At 42.0% G+C, this 25,273-nt stretch overlaps 1 protein-coding gene across 2 annotated transcripts in view; it reads left to right on the top strand.

Moving 5' to 3' along the window:
• Window positions 1–25,273, top strand: part of CDC40 (cell division cycle 40) — a 1,050,785-nt gene that overhangs the window by 864,735 nt on the left and 160,777 nt on the right. The window lies entirely within an intron of this gene.

Below are 25,273 nucleotides of genomic sequence, written 5' to 3'. Positions count from 1 at the left end.
CATTTAAAGAGAACATTGAAAGTGTTATTATGTTAAAAGGTTATTATTTTCACCTGTTATGTGTAACAGCTTTTTTAAATGTCTGATTGGCAGGTTGATCTTTTATACAGTTATTTCTTGTAATATCCATTTGAACCTATGTCACATCTTACCAAACCTTTTGTTTTAATTAAAGCCCTCAAATCAAAAAACAAGCACACCTCAGAACACCCTAAAACCCATTAACTTAATACTAACACACAAAATTATGTACATCATCAAATATTGAAGTTTAACCTTCCTGATAGGAACAATTGTCCCAGTGACAGCCACAGTCAGAGATGTGGATTAAACCTATAAGTAAGGTTATCCATGCTAAGATGCATGGTGCAGCTTCTGCTTGTACTACGTACCGTTTGTTTTTGTCTCATCTATATTCCTTTCCAGACTGGGAAAACACTTGAATGCTTTCAGAAAATATTATCTCACAGTCATTGAAAGAAAGAACTATTCTGTTTTTATTGCTGCTTATCAGATTGTCTCCATGGAGACATGAAAACCAACTACACATTTGCTTCTACAAGCACGCATTAACTTTTTATTATATTCAGTGTTCTTTTTTATTTATTTGCATCCCCTTAAAACATGTTACTAGATCAGGCCAAGGGCTGTAATCCAGTCATTCCCCTATGCAAGAGTAAGAAAAAGCACATCAGTTTTTTTGTATCATGCTGATGTTCTTCGTGTTTCACTGTTGCAGTTATTATATTTGGGTAATCTGCTGGCAGGTTGCCCTCAGTCGGCCTGAATTTCAAAGTCTTGGGTCCTGCGTCTGTTGCTGTCTCCTCTTCCATGATGTCAGGCCATCGGGGGTATAAAACATGCAGCCGACACCATTTTCTTTAGTCTTTCTTTCCGCACAGTGCCTGAAGCAGAAACATTTCGCAAGTGCCGGTCGGCCGACTACTGAAATATTCGAGTTTGTGTTTCAGAACCAAAGTCTTCACTAAAGCTATGTACCCCGTTGGGGAAACTTTTTTCTTGCTTTTTACTGATGTCAGAAAACGTTAATAATTGTATTACTTGTGGGAAGCAAATACCTCATAAGGATTTCCATTTATACTGTATTCCTTGCCTAGGCCCTGATCACAACGTGCCTGGCTGTCGGTTTTGTGCTAGATTTAACCAACGCACTATTAAGTGTCTGTATATTTTTGCATCAAAGTATTTTGGAAACAGATTTAACTACCCAGAAATGTCGTCGGATAGCAATAGTACATAAAAAACACAAGGAAAAGGACAGAGAAAGGTAGTAGAGATCCAAAACCGACGACGAAGCTTTTCCTAAGTCAGTCGCCACTTTGCCGTTACTCAGTGAGGTGCTTTCGCAGCCCCCGATACCCGCTACCTTCGAGTCGCAGGCCTCTACTGACACCCATGTGGAGTCCGGCATGCTGCAAGATACTCAAGGTATTGGACCGATGGATGTATCTCCCTCGGGTGGGTCCGGAGCTGTTGAGCAGGCACCGGCTTCTGAGGGTGTATTCAGACCTCAACATTTGTATATCAAACTGACAGCTGCAAAACCAAAGACAAAAGCAACTTCTAAAACTAAATAACCGAAGCATGAGCCACGTGCACAGGCCTGTATGCCTAAAAAACAGATGATCAAAATGGCTGAAGACCTTATTACCTTGATCAGGGGTACCCATCCCCCTCCAGATAAGACATTGACTATGAATCTTCAGATCAGGTTTCTATTTCTTCTGATTCCTCTTCTGATCAGGAATTATCTATACCTCCCTATGAGGATTCTGATGCTGAGGAGTCTATTCCATCTGCATCTCCTCCTGAGGATTATTCATTTGGAGAAACATTGCATACTTTGAGGGAGCATTTTCACTGGGAGAGTCGAGACTTGTCAGAATCAAAAGAGGCTCAGGGATTTCTTTCTCCCTCAGCACAGGCCTTTAGCCATTCCCCCTGTCCTAGACATTGTGGATGATGTTTTTTCTGAGTCAAGCTTGAAACCTGACTACTTGCCTCTGGCTCCCAGTAAGCCGGATAGATACTACAGGGTCCCAGACTCTCATAAATTTTTATTTAGAAACCCTGCTGCTGATCCTGAAATGATTTCACAGGGTCCAAAGGGAGTTAAGGCCCCGACAGCAAAACATCCTACCCCCTCTGACAGAGATTCAAGGGCACTGGACAAATGGGGGGAAAAAGGTTTATACATCTGCAATCAGGGCCTTAAACTCTCAATTTCATATGCTTAAGTACTAACAACATGTTATGGGATTGCTGAAACAGAAAATGATGTTGATTTCAGAATGTGCAGAAAATAAAGAATTGCAGGAATTATTGCATGCAACTGAACAAGTTGGAAAGCATACTTCGCAATGTGGTTTTGATTCCTTAGAGGCCTCCTGCAGGGCCGCAGTTACTGGATCTGTGATTAGGAGGCATGCCTGGTTAAAGGAACAAAATTTGCCTGATCATGTTAAAGCTAAACTGCTAGATGCAACTTTACAGCATGATTCTCTGTTTGGTGTTAAGGCAGAAGAGATTTTAAAGAAAATGGAAGAGAAAGCTAAGTCTATGCAAACTGTTAAACTTCTTTCAAGTGCAGCCACCAAGATTCGGTATACACTGGCCTACAAAAAAATTGGTCCTTTCCTGTGTCAGAGCTCAAAGAGGCAAATCCAGACGCCCTAAGGGTTCCAGATACCAGGCGCAAGATTCATACAGGTCAAAGCAATGGGAAGCTTTCGCCTCCAAATCTGGAGGAGATAAAGCGCAAACCTACAGAAAGCAATCCCAATGACTTCCCTCTGCCTACACCAAGCACTTATCTTTTGGCAGCGCCCATAGGGGAAAATTTGCACTTTTTGCTCAAAATTGACAGTTAATAACCCAGGACAAGTGGGTACTAAACATCGTATCACAGGGATACAGATTCCATTTCCACACTCTGCCAATGACAAATGGTTGGCCAGATCTGCCAAAAAATCAATGAAACAGGTTACGTCCCTCATGGATATGGGGGCCATTCAGATAGTACCAGAACAGGAAAAAGGACAAGGTTTTTACTCAAGACTGTTCTTGGTACCGGACAAGGCCTGGCGGACAATACTGGATTTATCGATTTTGAACACATACCTGATCATTCCAAAATTCAAAATGCTGACTTTGCCGCAGTTTCTGCCCATGCTGGGCAAGAATGCCTGGCTGGTGACTTTAGACCTAAAAGAGGCATACCTGCATGTCCCAATAAGACAGTCGTGCAGAAGATACCTCAGATTCAAGGCTGGCTTAATGCATTACCAATTCTCTGCACTGCCCTTTGGCTTATCTACTGCACCTAGGGTCTTTACAAAGTGCCTGGCACCAGTAATTGCATTTTGCAGACAAAGAAGTATACAAATATATCCTTACTTAGACTACTCATTCAAGCAGAGAACAAGGACGCTCTTCTTCGACACCTGGCATTTGTGAAAAGGCTTCTAACATTCCTAGGGTACACAAAAAATGGAAAAAAAATCATAACTGGTACCCTCTCAAAAGATAACATTCCTGGGTGCAAGCTTGAATACAACTGCCCAGATGGCTTACCTCATACCAGACAAGCAAAGGCAACTGACTACTTACTTCAAACTGATGGCAACAAAAACCCAGTCTTATGCGAGACAAATTCTGCAGGCTCTGGGCTTCATGACATCCTGCATCTACTGATTCCATATGCAAGACTGCATATGAGGAAACTTCAATGGTACCTAAAAAGTTTATGGAGTCAACATTCTCACAGTCTGGAAACAATGGTTCCTCTCATTCCCTGCCTACAACAGGAGTTTCTATGGTGGGCAAAGGCATGTCACCAAAACATGGGATGGCCCTTCACTCTACCCCCTGCCAGCCAAACCTTAACAGATGCATCAGATTATACCGGGGGGGGCCACATGGCAGGAAGATGCATTCAGGACATATGGACACCAAAACAAATGCATCTACATATCAACCAGAAAGAGATGCTAGCTGTTCAAAATGCCCTAACAGCCTTCAAGGACTTGCTTCATCCAGGACAACTACTGATAAAGACGGACAACACCACAGTCATGTGGTATATAAACAAACAAGGGGGTACACACTCATACCCCCTTTGCAGATTAGCCATGGCACTGTGGGACACAGCTGTAACCTACCAAATACATCTTCAAGCTCAATTCCTGCCAGGAAAACAAAACACTCTGGCAGATGATTTAAGCAGAAACCTTATGGATCCTCACGAGTGGAAACTAAATCCACAAGTCTTCAGCATGATAACGGAGAAATGGGGGAGCCCAGACATGGATCTATTTGACTCTCCTCACAATTATCAATTGAAAAGATTCTGCACAAGGATTTATCACAGACAAGCATGGAAAGTGGACTCCCTATCCTTCAGTTGGAAAAACCTATCAGTTTACACCTTTCCTCCTCTGCCTCTTCTCCCCAAGGTCCTCCTGAAAGTTGGACAAGAGAAACCAAAGATGATACCAATTGCTCTGGACTGGCCCCGCCAACACTGGTACCCAATCCTGAGGAACTTGTCTCAATACCCAGCTTGGACTTTGCCTCAAAGACCACAACTACTGTCCCAGCAAAACAATCGGATCCTGCACAATCAACTACAGACCCTGAACCTGGCAGCATGGCTGATCATGTAGTCATTCAAACAACACCTCTCAGTAAAGCTGTGATGGATGTCATTTTGGAAGCCAGAAGGCCTAGTACTAGAAAATCTCATGCTGACAAATGGAAGAGATTCTGTGCTTGGAATCAAGCACAAGGAACTGATACAGCAGAACCAAATATTCCTCAGATATTGCAATACTTAACTGAGATGCTTGACAAAGGCCTACCTTTCTCATCAATTAAAATCCATGCCTCTGCCATTTCGGCTCATTACAATACAGAGTCATCAATCTTTTCTCATCCTTTACTAAAGCAGTATCTTAGAGGAGCCAAAAATTTAAGGCCTCCTAGAAGATCACCATTGCCTGCATGGGACCTCAATTATGTGTTGGAAAAGCTCACCCTGCTTCTATTTGAACCAGCTGCTACCACTGATATAAAGTTCTTATCATGGAAAAAAGCTCTGCTACTAGCAATTACTTCAGCAAGAAGAGTTTCCGATCTACAGGCCCTCATGGCTGTTGAGCCTTTTATCATATTTTACCCAGACAGGGTGTCTCTGAGGATAAATCCTACTTTTATGCCTAAGGTGGTTTCCAGTGTGGCTCTTAATCAAAAATTCATCTGCCAACCTTTTATCCAAATCCGCAGAACAAGGGGGAGAGAATTCTGCATTCCTTGGACGTACACAGACAGCTAAGATTCTACTTGAGCAGGACTAAAGCTCTAAGAAAAACTGAGCAATTACTAGTGGCATATGCTGCAGGATCAGAAGGCAAGGCAATTTCAAAGTGGATAAGCCACTGTATCAGTTTCTGCTATTTACACCATGGTAAACCTGTGCCCAAGGGCATTAGGTCTCATTCCACCAGAGCTGCAGCTACTTCAGCAGCCTTTCTCAGGGAAGTACCAACCAAAGGCATTCTAGAGGCTGCGAGTTCTTTTCACACCTTTACAAAGCATTATCATTTGCCTCTCTACTCTAAATCCAGGGCAGGCTTTGCCACTGCAGTTCTGCAGGGCCTTATAGCTGCTCCTAATGCTGTTCAGCTCCAGCCTCCCCAACCATACCTTTTCTACCCAAATGTAATGACTGCAACAGTGAAATACGAAGAACATAGTACAGTTGTGTACACTTATCATAAATGTAGATGTACGAGTGTATTCACTGTTGCAGTCCAGGTTACCCTCCCGCCATCCCCCTGTCATTCTGGAGTTTATCTTTCCTTCTCTATCTTCTACAACCTATGTGGTGTATTTACTTGTAGATGAAGGTAAAGTTTATATTGATGCATGTGTGTGTGTATATGTATATATATATATTTATATATGTGTGTGTGTGTGTGTGTGTGTGTGTATATATATATATATATATATATGTGTGTATATGTATATAATTTGCTACCTTTTTGGGGGCACCTGACATTGGGGGCAAGAAAAACTAAAGAAAATGGTGTCGGCTGCGTGTTTTATACCCCTGACGACCTGACATCATGGAAGAGGAGACAGCAACCGATGCAGGACCCAAGACTTTGGAATTCAGGCTGACTGTGGGCAACCTGCCAGCAGATTACCCAAATGTAATGACTGCAACAGTGAATTCACTTGAACATCTACATTTATGGTAAGTGTACATAACTGTACTTTTTGACCAGACTTTTCTTTTTTTCTTTTACATTGCAGTGCTTACAAACTGAACAAGGAGAAAGAAAGAAGAGAAAAAAAAACATTTGCACCTGTTTACTTTAGTATACCCATTACACTCAGAAGTAACAGAGAAAGCTTAACTTCATAGCATGCAGATTGTCATGCATTATAAAAATACCACTGTTAAGAACAAAATGTTGATGTTCTTCATCTCACATTGCTGCAGTCCTAACACTTGGGTAGTCCGCTGTCCCAGTCGGCCCGAATACCAAAGTATAAGGCTGACGTCGGTCAAGGCGCATTAGTCTGACGTCAGGACGTCAGGGTACAAATGCGCATGACCGACGTCATTTCCTCAGTCTTTTTTGCCGCATGGTCCGATGCAGAAGCAGTATTGCGAGTGCAGGTTGGCGTTCTGAAATTTTCTGAAGTCGGAGTTTCAGACCGAATCAAAGTTGGCTAAGTACCCCGTTGGGGAATATTTTGGTTTTTTCTTGCCTCAGTATTTAACCGGATGTCAGAAAAAGTGAATAACTGTATTTCTTGTGGGAAACAGATACCTCATAGGGATTACCATACCTTGTGTATACCTTGCTTAGGGCCCGAGCACGACGTTGTTGGATGTCGCTCTTGTGCTAGATTTAACAAACGCACTATAAAGAGAAGATTAGACTGTGCCAGGTTAGTTTTTGGGAAGCGTTGTAATTATAAAATGCCGTCGGATGCTCCGACGCCCGCTTCGTCTAAAAAGCGCAAGGACAAAGCAGTAAAGCCTAGGTTGGAAGAACCGTCTGTCCCGGACGTCGGTTCTTTAGAGGGCTCGGTGGAGCCGGAGGTTCTGCCAGAAGTTTCCTTGGAGTCTCAGGGAGAGACTTTACTGTTACAAGAGGTGTCCTCTCAGGAGGTAGGCCAGGCTGAGGGGGCTTCTCAGGTAGCTGTTCTCCCCTCCCTTCCTAAGGTGGTTAGGCCCTCCCCTTCTGTTTCCAAGGCTTCTTCGAGAGGCAGGCCAGGTTTAACTTCAGTGGGTGTCTCTCCTAGTTCTTCAGGGTCTCTGCCTAAGAAACATATGCTTAAAATGGCAGAAGATTTGATTACTATGATTAGAGGTTCTATGCCCCCTCCTGATAAGAGGCCTAGGGTGGAACCTGAGCTTGAGAGTTTTGAGCAGTGTTCGGAGGCTTCTGAGTCTTCGGCTGAAGACTTACAGGAGTATCCTCCTTATTCTGATTCTGATGTAGATGATTCTACTCCTTCGGCTTCTCCTCCTGAGGATTTTTCTTTTTCAGAGACTCTTCATTCCATGAGGGAGCATTTTAAATGGGAAGGTCAAGATTTCTCTGATTCCAGGAAAAGGCTTAGGGAGTTTTTGTTTTTACCCCAGCATAGGCCTTTGGCTATACCTCCTGTACTGGATGTGGTGGAAGATGTTTTTGCAGAGGCTTCCCTGAATCCTGATTCTTTGCCTCCTGCCCCAGTTAAACAGGATAGGTATTATAGGGTGCCTGAAGCTCATAAGTATCTTTTTAAGAGTCCTAGGGCAGACCCAGAAACTGTTTCTCAGGGGCCTAAAGGTGTTAAGGCTTCTGTGGTTAAAAATCCTGTTCCTCCTGATAAAGAGGCAAGGGCTTTGGATAGATGGGGAAAGAAGGTGTATACTTCTTCCACTTTAGCCATGAGGGCTTTGAATTGCCAGTTCCACATGTTAAAATACCAAAATTATCTCCTTTCACAATTGAAGTCTAAGGTGGATACTCTGGCGGAAGGTATTGAGTGTAAAGAGTTGCAGGATTTAGTTCATGTTTCTGAACAGGTGGGTAAGCATTCTTTGCAATGTGGTTTTGATGCTGTACAGGCCTCTTGAGGGTGGCTGCCACTGGTTCTGTTCTTCGCAGGCACGCCTGGTTGAGGGATCAGAATTTGGCTGAGCATGTTAAGACAAGGATTTTAGATGCTCCGTTACAATCTGATGTGTTGTTTGGTTCGCCTGTGGAAGCAGTTTTAAAGAAAATGGAGGACAAGGCTAAGTCTATGCAGACTGTTAAAGATTTTTTACAGGTTCAGCCTCCGAAGTTTAGTAGAAATTGGCCTACTAAGGGGTGGACATATCCTTCTTATGATTCCCAGTCTAGGGGTAGGTCTAGACGTGGTAGGGGCAGAGCTCAAGGTTCTTTTAGGCCTAGAACAGGGAGTTCACCTGCTCAGTCTTCTGGTGAGGGCAGGGGTCAGTCCTTTCGTAAACGGACCCAATGACCTGCCTTTTCAGCTGCCAGAGCCTTCTCGTCTGGCAGCACCTTTGGGAGGAAGGCTGGCACTTTTCAAAGAAAATTGGAATTTAATTACCCAAGACAGATGGGTATTGGATATAATTCACCACGGTTACAGGTTTTATTTCCATACCTTGCCTCCTTTCAAAGGCATGCCAGATATTCCTCCTCTACAAAGAAAAGAGGCCCACAAGCAAATTTCTCTGTTACTCCAAATAGGGGCCATTCAGCCGGTTCCTGTGCCAGAAAGGGGCCTAGGATTTTATTCTCGCCTATTCCTAGTACCAAAAAAGGGGAACACGTGGAGACCAATTTTGGATTTATCTATCCTCAACACTTATCTGGACATTCCCAAGTTCAAAATGTTGACGTTACAACAGCTTTTACCTCTGCTGGGAAAAGATCACTGGATGGTAACTTTAGATCTCAAGGAGGCTTACCTTCATGTGCCTATCAGACTAAGTTGCAGGAAGTATCTGCGTTTTCGAGCTGGGAATTCCCATTATCAGTTCTCTGCATTGCCCTTTGGCTTATCTACTGCCCAGAGTATTCACAAAAGTTCTGGCTCCAGTGATAGCTTACTTCAGGCTAAAAGGAATACAAATCTATCCTTACTTGGACGACTGCCTGATTCTGGCTCAAGAAAAGGAAGACCTTTTTCAGCATTTGGATTATGTGATAGCAGTGCTAAGATGCCTGGGGTATTCTGTGAACGAAATAAAGTCCAGTCTAGTACCCTCTCAAGACATGTGCTTTCTGGGTGTGAGACTGAATACAGCAACCCAGATGGCCTTTTTAACCCCGGACAAACAAAAGAATCTTTCCCTTTACTTCCATCAACTATCTCTTCAGTCCGGGCTGACTGCAAGGACAGTCCTTCAAGCCTTTAGGGTTCATGGCATCTTGTATTCTGGTGCTTCCCAATGCCAAACTGCATATGAGGAAGCTGCAATGGTATCTCAAAAATGTATGGACACAGCACTGCCAGGATTTGGACACTGTCATTCAAATAATACCTTGCATTCAAAAGGAATTTTTGTGGTGGGCTCAGGAATGTCACCTAAACAAGGGACTCTCTGTGACCCGGCCAGAGGCGAGTCAGATTCTAACGACAGATGCCTCAGACATAGCTTGGGGAGCTCATCTGAATGGAAAGTGGATACAAGACAAGTGGCCTGCCAGACTACAGCATCTACATATCAACATGAAGGAGATGTTAGCAGTCCAGTTTGCATTAATGGCTTTCAAGGAGTTACTTCTTCCAGGGCAGGTGTTGATTCTAACAGACAACACAACTGTCATGTGGTACATCAACAAACAAGGGGGAACACATTCTTATCCTCTATGCAGGCAAGCAATGATTTTGTGGGAGACTGCACTCAGCTTGCAACTAAATCTTCAGGCAAGGTTTCTGCCGGGAGCACAGAACTCCTTAGCAGATGTGTTAAGCAGGCAAATCATGGATCCCCACAGTGGAAACTGGATCTTCATGTATTTCGGAAATTGACAGTGTCATGGGGAACTCCAGACATAGATCTGTTCGCTTCTCCACTAAACCATCAGCTGCCAAAGTTTTGCACAAAAAGGTTTCATCACACAGCTTGGAAAGTGGATGCTCTTTCTTTCAGTTGGAAAAATCTTCATGTGTATGCCTTTCCACCTCTGCCTCTCCTCCCAAAGGTACTCCTGAAGGTCAGACAAGACAAGCCAAGGATGATTTTAATAGCTCCAGATTGGCCTCGGCAACACTGGTACCCATTACTGAGGAGTCTGGTAAGGATGCCTCCATGGCCTTTACCTTTGATTCCACACCTATTGTCTCAGAGGGACGGTCATCTACTCAATGTCAAGCTTCACTCTCTTCATCTAACAGCCTGGCATATTCTGTTTTGAACCACAGCAGGTCTCAACTTCCTCAACAAGTTTTGAATGTGATTATGGAAGCCAGAAGACCTAGTACAAGGAAAGTGTACGCAGAAAAATGGAAGAGATTTTTATTTTGGAGTGCAGCAAAGGATTTGGAGGTTTCTGAGCCTAATTTGAGTGTGGCTCTTCAATATCTTACTGAGTTATTGGACAAAGGTTTGTCTTTCTCTTCCATTAAGATTCATGCTGCAGCAATTTCAGCTCACTATGATTGTGACCCACCATTGTTTTCTCATCCTTTGTTCAAGCAATTTCTTAGAGGGGCAAAGAATATAAGACCCCACGTAGAGCTCCTACTCCTGCTTGGGACCTCAATTTTGTGTTGGAGAAACTTACTCTACAACCTTTTGAGCCTCGGCTACTGCTGAATTGAAATACTTGTCATGGAAGACTGCTTTTTTGTTGGCCATTACTTCTGCAAGAAGGGTTTCTGAGTTGCAGGCCCTTATGGCGGTTGAGCCTTTTGATTTTCCATAAGGATAGGGTATCATTACGCACTAATCCTTCCTTTATGCCTAAGGTGGTCTCTAGTGTGGCTTTAAACCAAACTATTCATTTGCCTACTTTTTATGCAGATCCCCAAAATAAGGGGAAAAGATTTTGCACACTTTAGATGTACACAGGCAGTTGCGTTATTATTTAAGCAGGACTAGGGATTTTAGGCAGTCTCAGCAGTTGTTTGTTTCTTTTGCTTTGAGTTCTCAGGGCAAGCCTGTGTCAAAACAAACTATTTCTAAGTGGATTGGGTTTTGCATTGCATTTTGTTATTCCCATCATGGCAAGGAGATTCCAGCTGGGATTAGGCCTCATTCCACTAGGGCTACTGCCACTTCAACTGCATTTCTAAGGGGGGTGGCAACTAAGGATATTTTGGAGGCAGCTACTTGGAGTTCAGTGCATACTTTCTCTAAGCATTACCACCTTCCTCTCTACTCTAAATCTAGGGCTGGTTTTGCCACGGCTATTTTGCAGGGCATGTTGACAGCTCCAGCTTCTTTGTGATTTGCCAGCCTCCCTTACCTCTGCTTTGGGATTCTACCCAAGTGTTAGGACTGCAGCAATGTGAGATGAAGAACATAGTACAGTTTTGTACCTACCATAAATGTAGATGTTCGAAGATCCACATTGCTGCAGTCCAATTTACCCTCCCTCCTTCCCCTCTGTGTTTAGGGGTGGTGGTGTGGGTGGGGTTGTACTTTTGTAAATTTGTATATATTGTACATATATTTGGTACAGGAGTGTTTGTTGTTTTTTGGTTTTGGCCTTATCTTTTTAGGGTCTTCTGACATCTGGGGCAAGAAAAGACTGAGGAAATGACGGTCATGCGCATTTGTACCCTGACGTCCTGACGTCAGACTAATGCGCCTTGACCGACGTCAGCCTTATACTTTGGTATTCGGGCCGACTGGGACAGCGGACTACCCAAGTGTTAGGACTGCAGCAATGTGGATCTTCGAACATCTACATTTATGGTAGGTACAAAACTGTACTTTTTGCTTGCAGTTAACCTTCCTCTTCACCCCTCCTAAATATTCTTCCAAAGATTAATGACATGAAGTAGGGCATATGCTTTAGTCATCTACAATTTTGAGTCTAAAAAGTCCAATATTTCCAAGTTGTCTCATTCTGTCATATTTCATAAATATAATTAATGATTTATAATCCCACATTTATTTGTCTAGTTCTGAGTTGCTGGTTTTCTTCCTGTTGATCTCCATATCCCAAATCCAGTCTGTTTCATTTCCAACATACTCCCCGTTCGTCTAGTCAACTCTTGTGCTTTCTCTCTCTCAAGCATTTTCCTTTGAAACATTTGAAAAGGTTTCACTGGTACAGAAGTTCACTTTTTGTTGGACAAACTTTTGTATTTTCTCCTTAGCATGTTCTACATCAAAAATGATTTTGACCATCCAGGAAAGATTATTCTGAAATAGCTGGATACAGCAACTTTAATTTCATGCCTGCTTCTTAACATTCCCTGATTAATGTAATAAACTTACTCCTCTTCCGCCTTCTGTACAGTGAGTAATTATTTTCCACCAATACTCTACTGTCTCCCAGTTTTAGTACTTTGTCCTTCTTTCACAGTTTTGTCAGAATCAACTCTTTCTGCTGGTGGGATTGCATCTTTACTGTTAAAGGTCTAAGTTGCTTTCTCATGGCGAGGTTTGGAGCATACATACAATGTTCCCTTTCAATTAACAGTTCCTGCTGCGGGAATACCAGTCCAGTTATTTATTTGTGCTTTCATAAAATTAATACAGTCTGTTCCTTCCGGCTTCTGTCTTGCAGCAAAAAATCTCAGGTTTTCCCTACATCCTATGTCCTCTAATTCTATTAGTTTTTGAAGCATCTCGTCTTGAGCAGTCTCATTCAGCCAACGTTTTCATTTCGGCTTCAGATTTATGCAGTTTGATCACCTCATCTCAATATCTGTTTGAAGCTTCTTCCATTTTTTTCCAGCCTTTTTGTTATTTCAGTTGATGTACTCTTTCAGTATTTCATTTATTTGAATAAGCTCCGAGTGCATTTGACTTATTTTTTCCTGTAGGTTACTGAAAGTCATGTCTTGCACCAAAGCTGGAGCTTGCGCTACTTTTTGTTAAACCGCTGCAGGCTTCTGCCCAGTCAGTGTTTTCTCCTCACCTTTTGTGACTGATTTTCTTTCAGGCTCTTTGTATTTCTTTTTTGCTGGCATCCAGGCAGTGCACTTACTGCAGTTTACCCAAAAAGAAAAGTGAGTTTCTTTTTTCTCACTGAGAGAGCTAAAATTAAACCATTACTCATTGTGCAGCCATCTTGGAAGTCCACCCCAAGAGGAACCTGGTTCTCAGTAGTTGTCATTGAGAGCTCCTCTTTGGCTTGCCTGCCTGTTCTGTATTTCTCAAGAATTCTAAATTTCCATTCCATGATGCACTCTCAGTAAAAGGCAACCCAGAGTGATTTGCAAACAGCATATAGAATCCCATCACAATTAGTGCATTTCCCATGCTTAGCAGTTGCTATGCCACGGTGATCGTGCCCTGTCAGTGGAGAGCTGATGCAGGTCTGGCAGTGGGCCAGTTGTTGCTGTTCACATGGGGGGGGGGGACGACGACAATGAATACAGTAGTATTCAGTCAGTGCTTCAGCCCTTTCCTATAGTAAGGATATCCTATCTGGTCAGTGTCTTCCAGGACTGCGTTCAAACTTTTTTACCACGGTTGAGAAATGTGGCCCTCCCCTTATTTTGTTTAGCTTAACAAAGCAAGTGGGGGTTGATGATTAATGTGTTCTTCCTCCTGTGGCAGGGAAAACTGTCATGCACATTTCTTTGTTCCTAGACTTTGTAGCAGACTTATGAAAAAACAGCATTTATCATCTTTGGTTTGTTGGTAGCTGAGAATGGTACAATTTCAGACTGTCAGGTTCCTGACAGTACAGAGAAGTGTCTAGCATAACTCAAGGAATTCTGTTCCACCTCAGTGTCTTTCCATTCCATTTGATCAACTGCTCTAAATGGACCTTACATTGTGGGATCACTGGGGTGGTTGAAGCTGCCTAGAAGCTTTCTACTCCCCTGACATATTCTATTCAATCAGTTTATTATGGATTAAAGCTGTTGTAGAGTATGCTTTTCTGATAACTAGCTCATCATAATCTCTCTGAGGACAGATCTTTGGGCAAATTCCTCCTGGCTAAACAGTTCCTTAAACTGATTCTGCAACTTCGCCTGTGTTTGGAAGGCCTTGTATTCAATTTGGAACTTGAACCTCATGCTCTGTAGGCTTTTGCACATCTTCTATCTGAATTGTCTGACTGTGAAAGTCAGCCTTTGAAAGAGACTTTTCTTGGTGGCTGTCACCTCTGGCTGCAAAATATCTTCAATTACAAGCTTGTATCTGTAGGGGATAGTCTTAATTTTTTCACAAGGATCAGGAATCCATTATGACTTGCTTCTTGTGACTTCTGATGATGCTTTCAAACTTACGCTTAAATCAACCTATTAACATCCCTGTTTTCTTTCCATGGATGTAATCCAGGGTACTAAGAAAGAGAAAATGGCTCTCTCTATCAGGATTTGCAGTTAATTCATGTTGTACTGGAAGAGGATGTGCATAAGTTTATCCAAACAGGGCAATTGTTTCTTACCTTTGCTTTATAAGTCATTTGCTAACTGTTTTGTCTTTTGTGGCTAACCATCCACTGGAAAAAAGCTGCTCTCAAAGGAATTCCACCAGGAGTGTGGCGCTTCCATTATTTACTTGTCTCCTTTGCAGATATTTGTGCCATTGCTCTTGGTGGGTCAGTTCATTGCTTTACCCAACCATTATAGCTTAGAGTGGTACTCCAGGAGTCTCCTTTGCCACATTAGTGCTTCAGAATTTGGCCTTTTGAGCTCATGCCTTTTGGATTTCCTCTGACCTTAGCCTCCTGTAGAGGTTTGTTTTTCATTACATTGTATTCTTCGCAGCATTTGACCACTGTGGAGGACTTCCACATTCAGATATAACAGTCAGACAGGTGTGTGTTGATCTGTAAGAAGGTTATCCCATTGGGTGCTTGTTACCCTCCCACTATTCTTGTTGTTTGGATGACCTGCCTGTTTGGCACGTGTGGATAGACTTCTCTTTAACCAGGCCACATATATCATGTTTTATTCTTTTTTTATATTATGTTTACTTAATACATGAAGGTTAAACTATGAGCACGAGGGTGTTAAGGGTACCTTCCCTGCCCAGAGAATGATGTCACAATGTGTGCCAACAGAGGGGGTATGTGCATCCTGAAAAATGAGCACTAGAGACATTTCAGAATTGTGCAGAGGAAATCCCAACAGTTGCATGCTTCAGAGGACCTTCTCACAGATCGCTGTATTGGTGAGCATCTGTCTGATGTTTCCATACATACCCAAGTTTGTTTCATTGTATTTCTCCCATTGATGGGGTAATTTAATTTCTTGCATTAAATGATTTAGGAAGGAGAAAATTTACCATGCATACGATAACATCATTTACGATGTGGAGGATGACAACCAAAGGTGCAATCTCTGGATAGTTCCTGGTAGCAGCTGAAAATGTCTGCTTTGTATTGCTGCCATCCTGTGGTGAAATTTGGGACTTGTTGCAAAGATGATGGACTTGAGGGTGGGTACTTCAGAACTTTAAGGAAGCTGCTGTTGCAAGTTGTTTTGTTGAGAAATGAGAGAAAAGAATTCCATCATCAGTTGCATCCCATCATGAAAAAGGAAAGTTACACATACTTTTGTGTTCAGAATATCTTCTAGGAAACCCCTTGTCTTGGAAAGTAATAATTATGATTTCTTGTAGTTCAGAGATATCCTCATATTGTTAAACCATTGGTGAGCTCTGTGTAAGGCCATCAGTAGAGGCTTCAGAGTTTGGGTCCAAGCATCTGAACAGGTCATCTAGGTAAGGATAAATACACTCCTCTGAAACCCTCAGGTGGGTATAACTTGAGCTAAACGATTGATAAACTTGGTTTTATTAGAAGAGGCAGAAGGTATGCAAGTGAGTTGGCAATGGTGAGTCCTTTCTTGAACCCTTAAGAATTGTTAGATGAATTTTTGAATTGGGCTATACAGATAGGTATACTCCGTACCAGGGGTTACCAAGTAAACATTCTGCATAAAAGAAGAGCAGTAATGGCCAGAATGTTGAACTTAGTTTTTTTTGAAGCTGCAGATGTATGCCAGCTGTTGTATAGGAATCCATTTTTCTTTTTATTTATTCAAGGGTTTTTCTTATGAAAAAAGAATCTGCCTGTCTGTGAAAAGGACAGGAGTTAAATAACTTAATGTGGTAGTTGTCGACTCAGAGTAAGAGCTGCTTGTAGTTGTCCCTTTGCAGTTTCAGGTCATGGAGTTGGGGAGGGGGGCAGCATTTATTTTGTGGTGAAAACTACAGAGGGATTACTAATCAATTTATTGCAGTTATATGGTACTGTGACTAGAGAGAACATTCCTTCCATTGGGTTGAAATCGGAACTGTGTGACAAAGGTTGATGGTAGATCCCATTGTATAGCCCAATGCAAAAATGTCTCCTTGTTGAAAAGTTTGCCTTAACTAGTGCTTTCCTACTCTTGATTTGCTGCTAATGCTTTTTATGCCAATTTTCCTTGTACTGCTGCAGTCTCATCTACTCTCAGAAGAAAGAAGTGTTGGAAGGTTAATTTGTGATGTGTGTGAGACTTGGGGAATTAAACATTTTGAAACAGTTCTTGTCAATTTCTCATTTTCTTTCACTTGTTTTTTAACATCCTTTTCTAAGGGAAGGTCTAACATTAGCATTTCATCAAGAATAACAACTAGGAATTCAACAATTAAACTTCATCTGAAAAGTGGAGGCAAGTCTGTGTAACACAGCAACTGAGGTAGGTACTCAACAGCAGCAATGGAACCACAACTCCGTTACCTGTCGACTTCCCTTGTTTGAACTCTGGGCCAACATTATTTATTTTTCTAAAGAGAGGCATTCTGAATACCTTTAGTTAGATTATCCTTTTGGTTATATTTTTCCACCCTAGTACTGCAACATGCAAATGTGATAGTGACTAGAATAGCTGAAGTAAAAGAACTGCACTCTCTCATCCTGAATCTTTCCAGGGATCCGCTGTCTTTATCATTAGAAAAAAAAACTGTTCTGAATAGCTGTTTTATTTGAACCTGTGGGAATAGATAGGTTTACAAGTGCAAGGTCAGAAATTAACATTACTTCTGAATCCTGTAAATTCCATTGAGTAATTTTGTTCCTTGGACCGCCTTTAGATTTTGACCTAGAGAACCAATTGGCAAACTTGAAGTTATTTTTAAAGTATTCATCACAGGAGCCCATATTTTGTGTAGTAGGGGGGTACATTTTGTGGCAGTGTTTGCCAAGTTTTAGGGTTCTATTCAGAAAGAGGGGGGACATCCAGAAAATCCTCCACTTTTGTATAAGGTGGTCAGTTCAGACATTTTATCAAGGTGCTTGTCTAAAGCATCAGATGAAACCTATTTTTACTTCAGTCTTGTTTGGTCTCTGAAGAAAGAAAAAACGATGAGGGGTTATCCAATTCTGAATGAGTTCATTCAGTAATCTCAAGTGTAACACTAAGGTCAGGGTAGCTAGTCTTTGACCCATCTTTCCCTTCTGCTGGAGGCACCAGTGTGTCTAGAGACATTGGGGACACTCAATCTAATGCCAGAATGTTTTGTAAATGTGGTTAGTTCTTCATTTTTTCTTTAGGGAGCCACTGCCAAGCCATCCTTCTGTAATAGTATTTCTCAGACCCAAAAGCCTTTTAACCTTTCCTTACTTTGAATAAATGTGGTTGATTGCAGCAGAGATTTTTTCTCTCTGAAATCTCTACAGGTTTTTTTTCCCCACATGTATTTTTATTTGAGAGATATCTGCCCTTCTTTCAGCTCAGTCCACTTGCTTCCCTTAAGCCATACTAAGATGAGTCCAGTGCTGGTGAAGATCTATCCTCAGGATTCCCTCCAATTTTTGATTCCTTTGGTACCGTGAATGCCATAGAAGTGCAGCATTGTAGCTTATAACCTCTTCTACTCCATTTGCATTTTGTTGTTTAACAGTTGTGCTAGTTTGTCTCTATACTGGGTCTTTACATGGATGGTTTGATGCCACTAGCTTCAAACATGCAGGATCATATTCCTGGGAGCGGTGACCCATTCTCTGCAAATGTGCAAAGGGACATAGTCTTCACAAAAGTCAGTCTTCCTTTCTTTCATACTTACTAAAGCTGCTGTCTACAGACACAGGTAGAAAATGGCTATAATTCACTCCAAGAGGAAAGTGTGGGCCTAAGCCACGAAAACATAGAAAGTGGCTTGTCTGATTGTGAGATTTTCATGCCAAGTGCTGTCATGGCTTTACTTGTTCTGTTGCTGGGCCTTTACTCAGTGGTTGCCATTGGTACCAGCTGTTAACATTAGTGCTCATCCATAGTTGAAACTCACTACCTTCCTTAACATATCAGAGAGACAGACTTAGGAGATGAGCCAGAGGGATGAGCATCACTTAGAAGAAAGAATTATCCATCCAAGAACACCTAGCATGGCCTTCTTACTGCACAGTTCATCAGCTAGTAGGACATTTGTCATTATCTACTTTTCTTGGCTATCTTTCTCAGCTATCTTTCCCAAGAGAAGTATCTGGGGAGGCTTCAAGCTGATCCCACTATTCTTGTTAATAATGCCTCGCACACCACCTGAGAAAACACTGTTAATAGTGGTTGAACTAGGCCAGGTTTTCCTATAGTAGTTGTGGCACCTACCTCTGGTTCCTTGAAAATGTTTTTTGTCGGACCTACTTGTCCTGAGTTAGTGGTCATGATTACTCCCCCCCCACTTCAAATTCCCAGTGTGCTAAGACATTTGAGCCACACTGTCATCCGTTGTTGATTTCAGGTACTTCTGCACATATGAACTAATTGCTGCAGGAAATATGGAAAAGAAACATTGTTTCTGGATGATGGTTTTGCCAGGATGCAGGCTTCATGAATTATACAAGCCATGTAGCTAAACCTTCCCACATTTGGATGCAACCATTTTAGCCCTGTTATTTTGCCCACAGCTTTCAGTCTCTTTCTTTTCACTGCATTTTTTAGTGGAAAGTAGTGCCTTTCGTTAGATGATTTCAGAAGAGGAGAATCTTCCCTTTGTTTTTCTGAGTCTTTTTGTAGCAATGAAATTGAAGAATCAGAGGTTCTCTGGTCTATAAATAAGTACCTTAGTGCGTTTTCTTTTTCTGCCAATGCATTCTTTAGGATACATTTCTCAAGATGATGAAAGATACTGTATAATGGTCATTTCTCTTCTAAAAGTTGCTTAAATGCACGTTTGAGACAATGAAAAGATGAGAATCTTGGTCACACTTCTTTGGAACAGATCCTTTGGGATACCATATAATTTCTGCCTCTTTTATTTTTGAATTTCAGATCATGTTTTTAAAACACATTTAGAAAATCCAGAAATTGATTTATTTTCTGTTGCATAACAAATCCAAGAGGTCCTAATGTTTGGCTTTCTTTACCTCAGGCAAACTGTCCTATGCCTGGACCAGTTTTTAGTGTATGTAAATTGTAACCACCTTGTTATCAAGGGCACTGAGCTACTTACTCCATGCTGTCCGTTTTGAGCTACTTACTCCATGCTGTCCGGTTTGACCTACTTACTCCATGCTGTCCGGTTTGACCTACTTATTCCATGCTGTCCGGTTTGACCTACTTATTCCATGCTGTCCAGTTTGAGCTACTTACTCCATGCTGTCCAGTTTGAGCTACTTACTCCATGCTGTCTGGTTTGAGCTACTTATTCCATGCTGTCCAGTTTGAGATACTTATTCCATATTGTCCAGTTTGAGCTACTTACTCCACATTGTCCAGTTTGAGATACTTACTCCACGCTGTCCAGTTTGAGCTACTTACTCCACGCTGTCCAGTTTGAGCTACTTACTCCACGCTGTCCAGTTTGAGCTACTTACTCCATGCTGTCCAGTTTGAGCTACTTACTCCATGCTGTCCAGTTTGAGCTACTTTTTCCATACTATCCAATTTAATCTACTTATTCCATGCCATCCAGTTTGAGCTACTTACTCCATGCCGTCCAGTTTGAGCTACTTACTCCATGCTGTCCAGTTTGAGCTACTTACTCCATGCTGTCCAGTTTGAGCTACTTACTCCATGCTGTCCAGTTTAATGTACTTATTCCATGCTGTCCATTTTCGGGTGCTAGAAGAGAACTGATAGTCTCTAGATTGATAGGCTGCTGTGAGACTTCTCATAGCTTTCATTGTAATCTCATGTCATCATTTGTAGCTATGATGCTTGAGATACTGTCAGAGCTGTAGGTGTAGAGATTTGTGTGGGTAAGATGGTTTAGATTTGGGTTTTTCTTTCCTAAGATCTGAGGCAAACTTTGCTGCTAAGAATGAGATGCTCTTTGGTGAGAATACTAAGACCGCGTTGAAGATTAGTTTGGCAGCTGGCATAGAGCATTAAGGCTGTGAGCTGTAGTTCCCGTAGTACAGGGTTTGATTTTTTCAACCCTCATTTACATAATGTATTACCTTAAGTAAGTCATTTAACTCAACATTGCTCCTAGTTCACCCTTGAAAAGGGGATTTATTTCCAGTTGACCTACTAGGTGACAGATTTATTATTACTGTTATTTCTAGTAGCACAACTGTTCTGCAGTAGGACATTTTCTGCTGTAAAGGACCTGTGTAATATTGGCAACAATATTGCTGGTGCAGAGCTGTCGGGCTACTTCTCTTCCTGCCGCCTTTTGTATGTCTTAAATATGTAGTTGTGTTATTTGCAGAAGTGGGGATACATCTGTCTTCTGTCTTACAGGGGAATATAATGATCATGATCTAAAAATATTTTCCTAAGAAAAGCAGAACAGTAATCTGCTCTAAAAAAATTCTTACTTTAGTAAGAAAAAATGTCAGACTTCAGGTGATGAACTAGTACAGGGACTAAGCTAAGTAGTGCATACTAAGTTAAGTACCACTTGCAGAACTATGGATGTTTACAAAACCTATGTCTTCAGCCTTCAGTGGAAGAAGTGTCGGTCCACTTGTAAGTTACTGACAGAACTGTGAAGTTGCAAAATCCTATCCAAGCATCTGGATTTCCAGTTTCCTTCCATTCACCCAGTCAGGAGCATGCCGTAATGCCATCTTCCACTAGAAGACACACCGTAAGGCTGATATGAAGTTTAAACTAGCTGTCAGTCTCAGATGTTCTTATGAATAATTGGATTCAAGAAAATAATAAGAATGTTTGCTGTCTTGTAAATATTAAATGCGTATATATGTGTGTGAGAGTATGTGTGTGTATATACATATATATATTTTAATTTGGAGTAATATGTACTTCAGTAAGGTGTTTTAATCATTTGTTGTATTTGTCAACTACTATATTGCCCATTTTACACTGTGCACAGTCCACAGACATTTTTTGTGCTTTTTCAAAAATGCAAGCTTCCTTAAAATATTAAAAAAGCCCAGCATCTTACTTAGAGCCTTTTGTTATATTTGATGTTAGAAATTGAAGTTGAGTAGAAGAGTACAACAGAGAAATTGCTGTAAACCTTTAATGAGGACCATTGGCAAAAGCCCTAGGGAAGGGTAAAACTCTGGAAGTCAAACCAGTCACTGGCCACCTGCAGGCAGGATATCCCAAACATGAGGACTGCAACAGTGAGTATACTTGGACACCTACATTTATGTTAAGTTCTTAACATAGCTTTGCATTCTTTTTGATACTTGGAAACTCATGTTTCTTACACTTGAATGCAGAAGGAAGCTTCCCAGAGGACTGGCAGGAGAATCCCGCTTACGCCTCATGAATAAAGCTGCAAATGTCTTCAGTAGGATTAGATGACTGGTCAAAGCCTAGCCTTCCAAGAGGTAAGACTTTGTCTTTATTGGCCCCCCAGTCTTTGTTGTTTGGATATATATCCAGTTAGTAGAGATCTAAGCTCATCCCTGTCTGCATGGTGGCAGCAGATAAGAGACCTGGAAACTATGAGCTTTTGCCTCACACTGTGGGCATGCCTCCCAGGGTGCTTGCATCACCTATTGCTTGATTTGTGTGAGACTGGCTCTGCCCAACCTGATCTCTGGGGAATGTCCATAGATGTTTATAGGTAGTTACTAGGTTTGCAGTCCATGGGACCAGTGAGGAGTCTAGCCCAAATTTCCAGTTGCCTGTAAGCACTGCCTAGTTACGTGGCTTGCTTAAGGTCACACATTAAGCAAATGAGAGAATCAAACCCTGTACCACAGAAACTACAACTCACAGCCTTAGCCCTCTACTCCAACTGCCCCCCAATTCAGCCAGTTGCATATCAGTTTTTTTTAATTTTTTTATTGTAGAACTTCCTCACAGGTTCAGCAGAATTGTTTGTTGCCAGTTAAGGAAGTTCTGTCTTGTGAGCTCATGCCTTTGCCCTGGTCCCAGTGCAGGATTTCAAATAATTTTTTTATTCTTAGCAAGAACATATGTCACAGATGTGCTGTCTAATTCCTAGGAACTTTTATGAGATGACAAAAGCTAGGTCCAATACAGACCTCTTTCCTTTGTGCATAGACTGTGGTTTGCCTAATACCTGGAGAACATGAATTGCATTCTTGGAGAAGCTTTTGTGTGATTTCTTATTTTCTGTTTTGGAAATTACAGGCTTCTCTTCTTGTTCTGTCCTTGGAATCCTAACGAGATCCTTGTCATCTCAGGAGGGTCTTGTCTTTGAGATGAGCAAAAATGAGCTCTCTCATTCCAGTTTGATGTCCCTGCTCTCAAATGAGCACTCATTTGGGGATTCCTCATGTCTTGTGGAGGTCTAGCCTTCAATCCTCCCTCCCTTGGGTACATTCCAGGGTAAAGAGTTGTTGGATTGTCTTGCTATCTCCTCTTGGAGTCAGGTTTTATAGGTGGTATCTTTGAATTCAGTAGGCACTCTCACTGTGTTGTTCTGGCTCTCATGAAGGTCGATGCTTCATGTACAATTCTTTCCTGTTACAGCAAATTAGTGTCTAAACTTCCTAGAGCTGAGTCCTCCTCTGTGGTCTCTCTGGCCATCCATTGGTCCCAGACTACAGCCTCTTTATTCCTTACATCTTTTCAATGAGTCAAGAGCTGTAGACAGGTGTGGTAAGAGGATGTTCTCCAGTGCCACTTTCGGGATTAAGTTCTTCAACTGTGTCTTATCTGCTCAAATTCCAGTCCTTACTTGTAGAACTGGCCCTGAAAATCACTAGGAACTCTTGAGTTTGGGGTAAAGGAGTTACCTCTTCCAAAATTTCTCTGTTCAGGTAGTTCTCTGTAATGCAGTTAGTGTATATGCTATGGCTAGGGTTGCAGGCTTGAGCATGTGAGTGCACAGAATTAAGTGGATTATGTCGTCATCTGTCAGACTGGAACAGCTGCTGTATTTTTTATTCATGAAGAGGCATGCTGTTAGGCCAGGCCTCTCAGGCTGTGGTTGATGAGCATTTTTCAGAGAAAGTCATTTCTTCTTTGCTAAATGGATCTTTTCTTGTCTTTATAGGGCTCTGTTTTTTCTCTAGGAAGATGATGATACCTAATCGTCTCTGTAAGAGCAAGGCAAAGCATCCTTTAAGCTTTGTCCTCTATTTTTGTGGGGGAATCCTTAGGACTTATCTCTACAGGCCTCTTTGCTGCAGCTCAGACACTGATCTGTGCTTGTCCTGAGAGGTGTGATTCTGTTGGTTTATCTCATCCAAGACATGAGTCCATTTTGGGTGAACCTTTTCCTCTTCTTTATTATCTGTCATTCTCCAGTTGTGGTTCTGCTGCATCAGGACTGTGGGAAAGTTGCAGACTGTGCTCCTTAAGGGGAGTTTGAATAGAGACTTTCTTGCTTTTAAGGTTGAGGGAGGGAGGAAGGGACTGTGGCCCTTCCCTTATACCTCTTTCTCACCTGAGTGGAGCAGATGTTTTTAGCTGGTTCTTGGCCTTGATATACCTCTTCTTTTGAGGGGATTTTTGGGTTTCTGTCCTTCCTACTGTTATAGGAGGCTTAGATGGTGGTTACTCCTTCAGGCATTTTCACATAGTTTCACAGCTTAGCTGTACTGACTTTCGAAACAGTTTACAGAGCTCCTCATCACATTCTCTGAGCAAGAATGCATTCACGCTCTTTGTGGTGCCATGACATGTCTGTTGATATTGGTATTTCTGTTGACTATGTGGAATCTGTGGTGGCAAACATCAACACACATTTTGGACTTTCTTTGTTGCAGTCCCTTTCATCAAGACCCCTAGCGTGCTGAGCCCCCCCCCCCCCAAAATAAACCTGGATGGACTTTTTCCTTTAGCCTGTTTTGTCTGTCAACAGCTGTTTACTCATGGGGAAAGACTGTACCATATCGGCTTCTTTTCTGCTCTGAATGAGGTTGGTGTCTGTTTTTGTTCATTTGGATCAGAGGCCGAGGGCTAGACATCTGGCACTTTTGACAATGGAATCTAGCTTTTTCATGGTCATCCCTCATTTTGGCTTGGCAGACTCATTTAGTATGGTACCAAATCAAGCAAGGGGCATGAGCTTGTCCCCTCTTGGTGGGTTGGTTATTCATCTTTTTTCCACATCATGTTCTTGAACATCACTTTGCCAACAGTTATCATCCCTTTGGGTGAAGACATGTTGGCAGCATTTAGAACTGCCCCCCCCCAATACTTTGCTGGAGTTGTGGTTTTAGAGACTGGATGGAGTCTGTTGAGGTGTGGCACTTCAGGAATTGGTCCTTCTGCCACCATCTTCTTCCATGTAGTCAACAGGCATATTGGGGGGAGGTTAGGTTCTCCCTTTGATGGCATGGGTTTCTATACATTTTTGTTGATTGTGTCTGACCCTAGACTACAGAAAAGGAAAAATTAAAGTAATCCCCTGCACCTGTTGGTATTGAAGTTGGAAATATGTTTGAGTAGGGGAAACTCGCTAATCTCTGCTATCTGGGTTCTGACTTGAATGATTCTCTGCCTTCTTCCATTCTTGTAGTACTGGTTAGAGTTCAGCCCACTAAAGACTGGTCAGTCCACTCGAATACCCTTTAAATGAGCCGGAATTACCATACCTTCATCAATTGTTGATGGGTGGTATAGTGTGTCAAGCTTGTGTTATTTAAGGATTTCCAAGAAGGCACTCTTCCTAATGACAACTGGGTAAACTGGCAGCCTTGGGGTTGAAAAGTGCTTATGCTTTTGAGACATTGTCACAGCATGCAGTTGCTAGTTACGTTGATATCCTGACTGC

This window comes from Protopterus annectens, chromosome 1.part0 (genome assembly GCF_019279795.1).
Source record: "Protopterus annectens isolate FY-2018-M chromosome 1.part0, PAN1.0, whole genome shotgun sequence".
In the NCBI taxonomy this organism is placed as follows: domain Eukaryota; kingdom Metazoa; phylum Chordata; order Ceratodontiformes; family Protopteridae; genus Protopterus; species Protopterus annectens.
The sequence above is the reverse complement of the archived record's forward strand: the minus strand, read 5'-3'. Positions and strand labels throughout refer to the sequence as shown.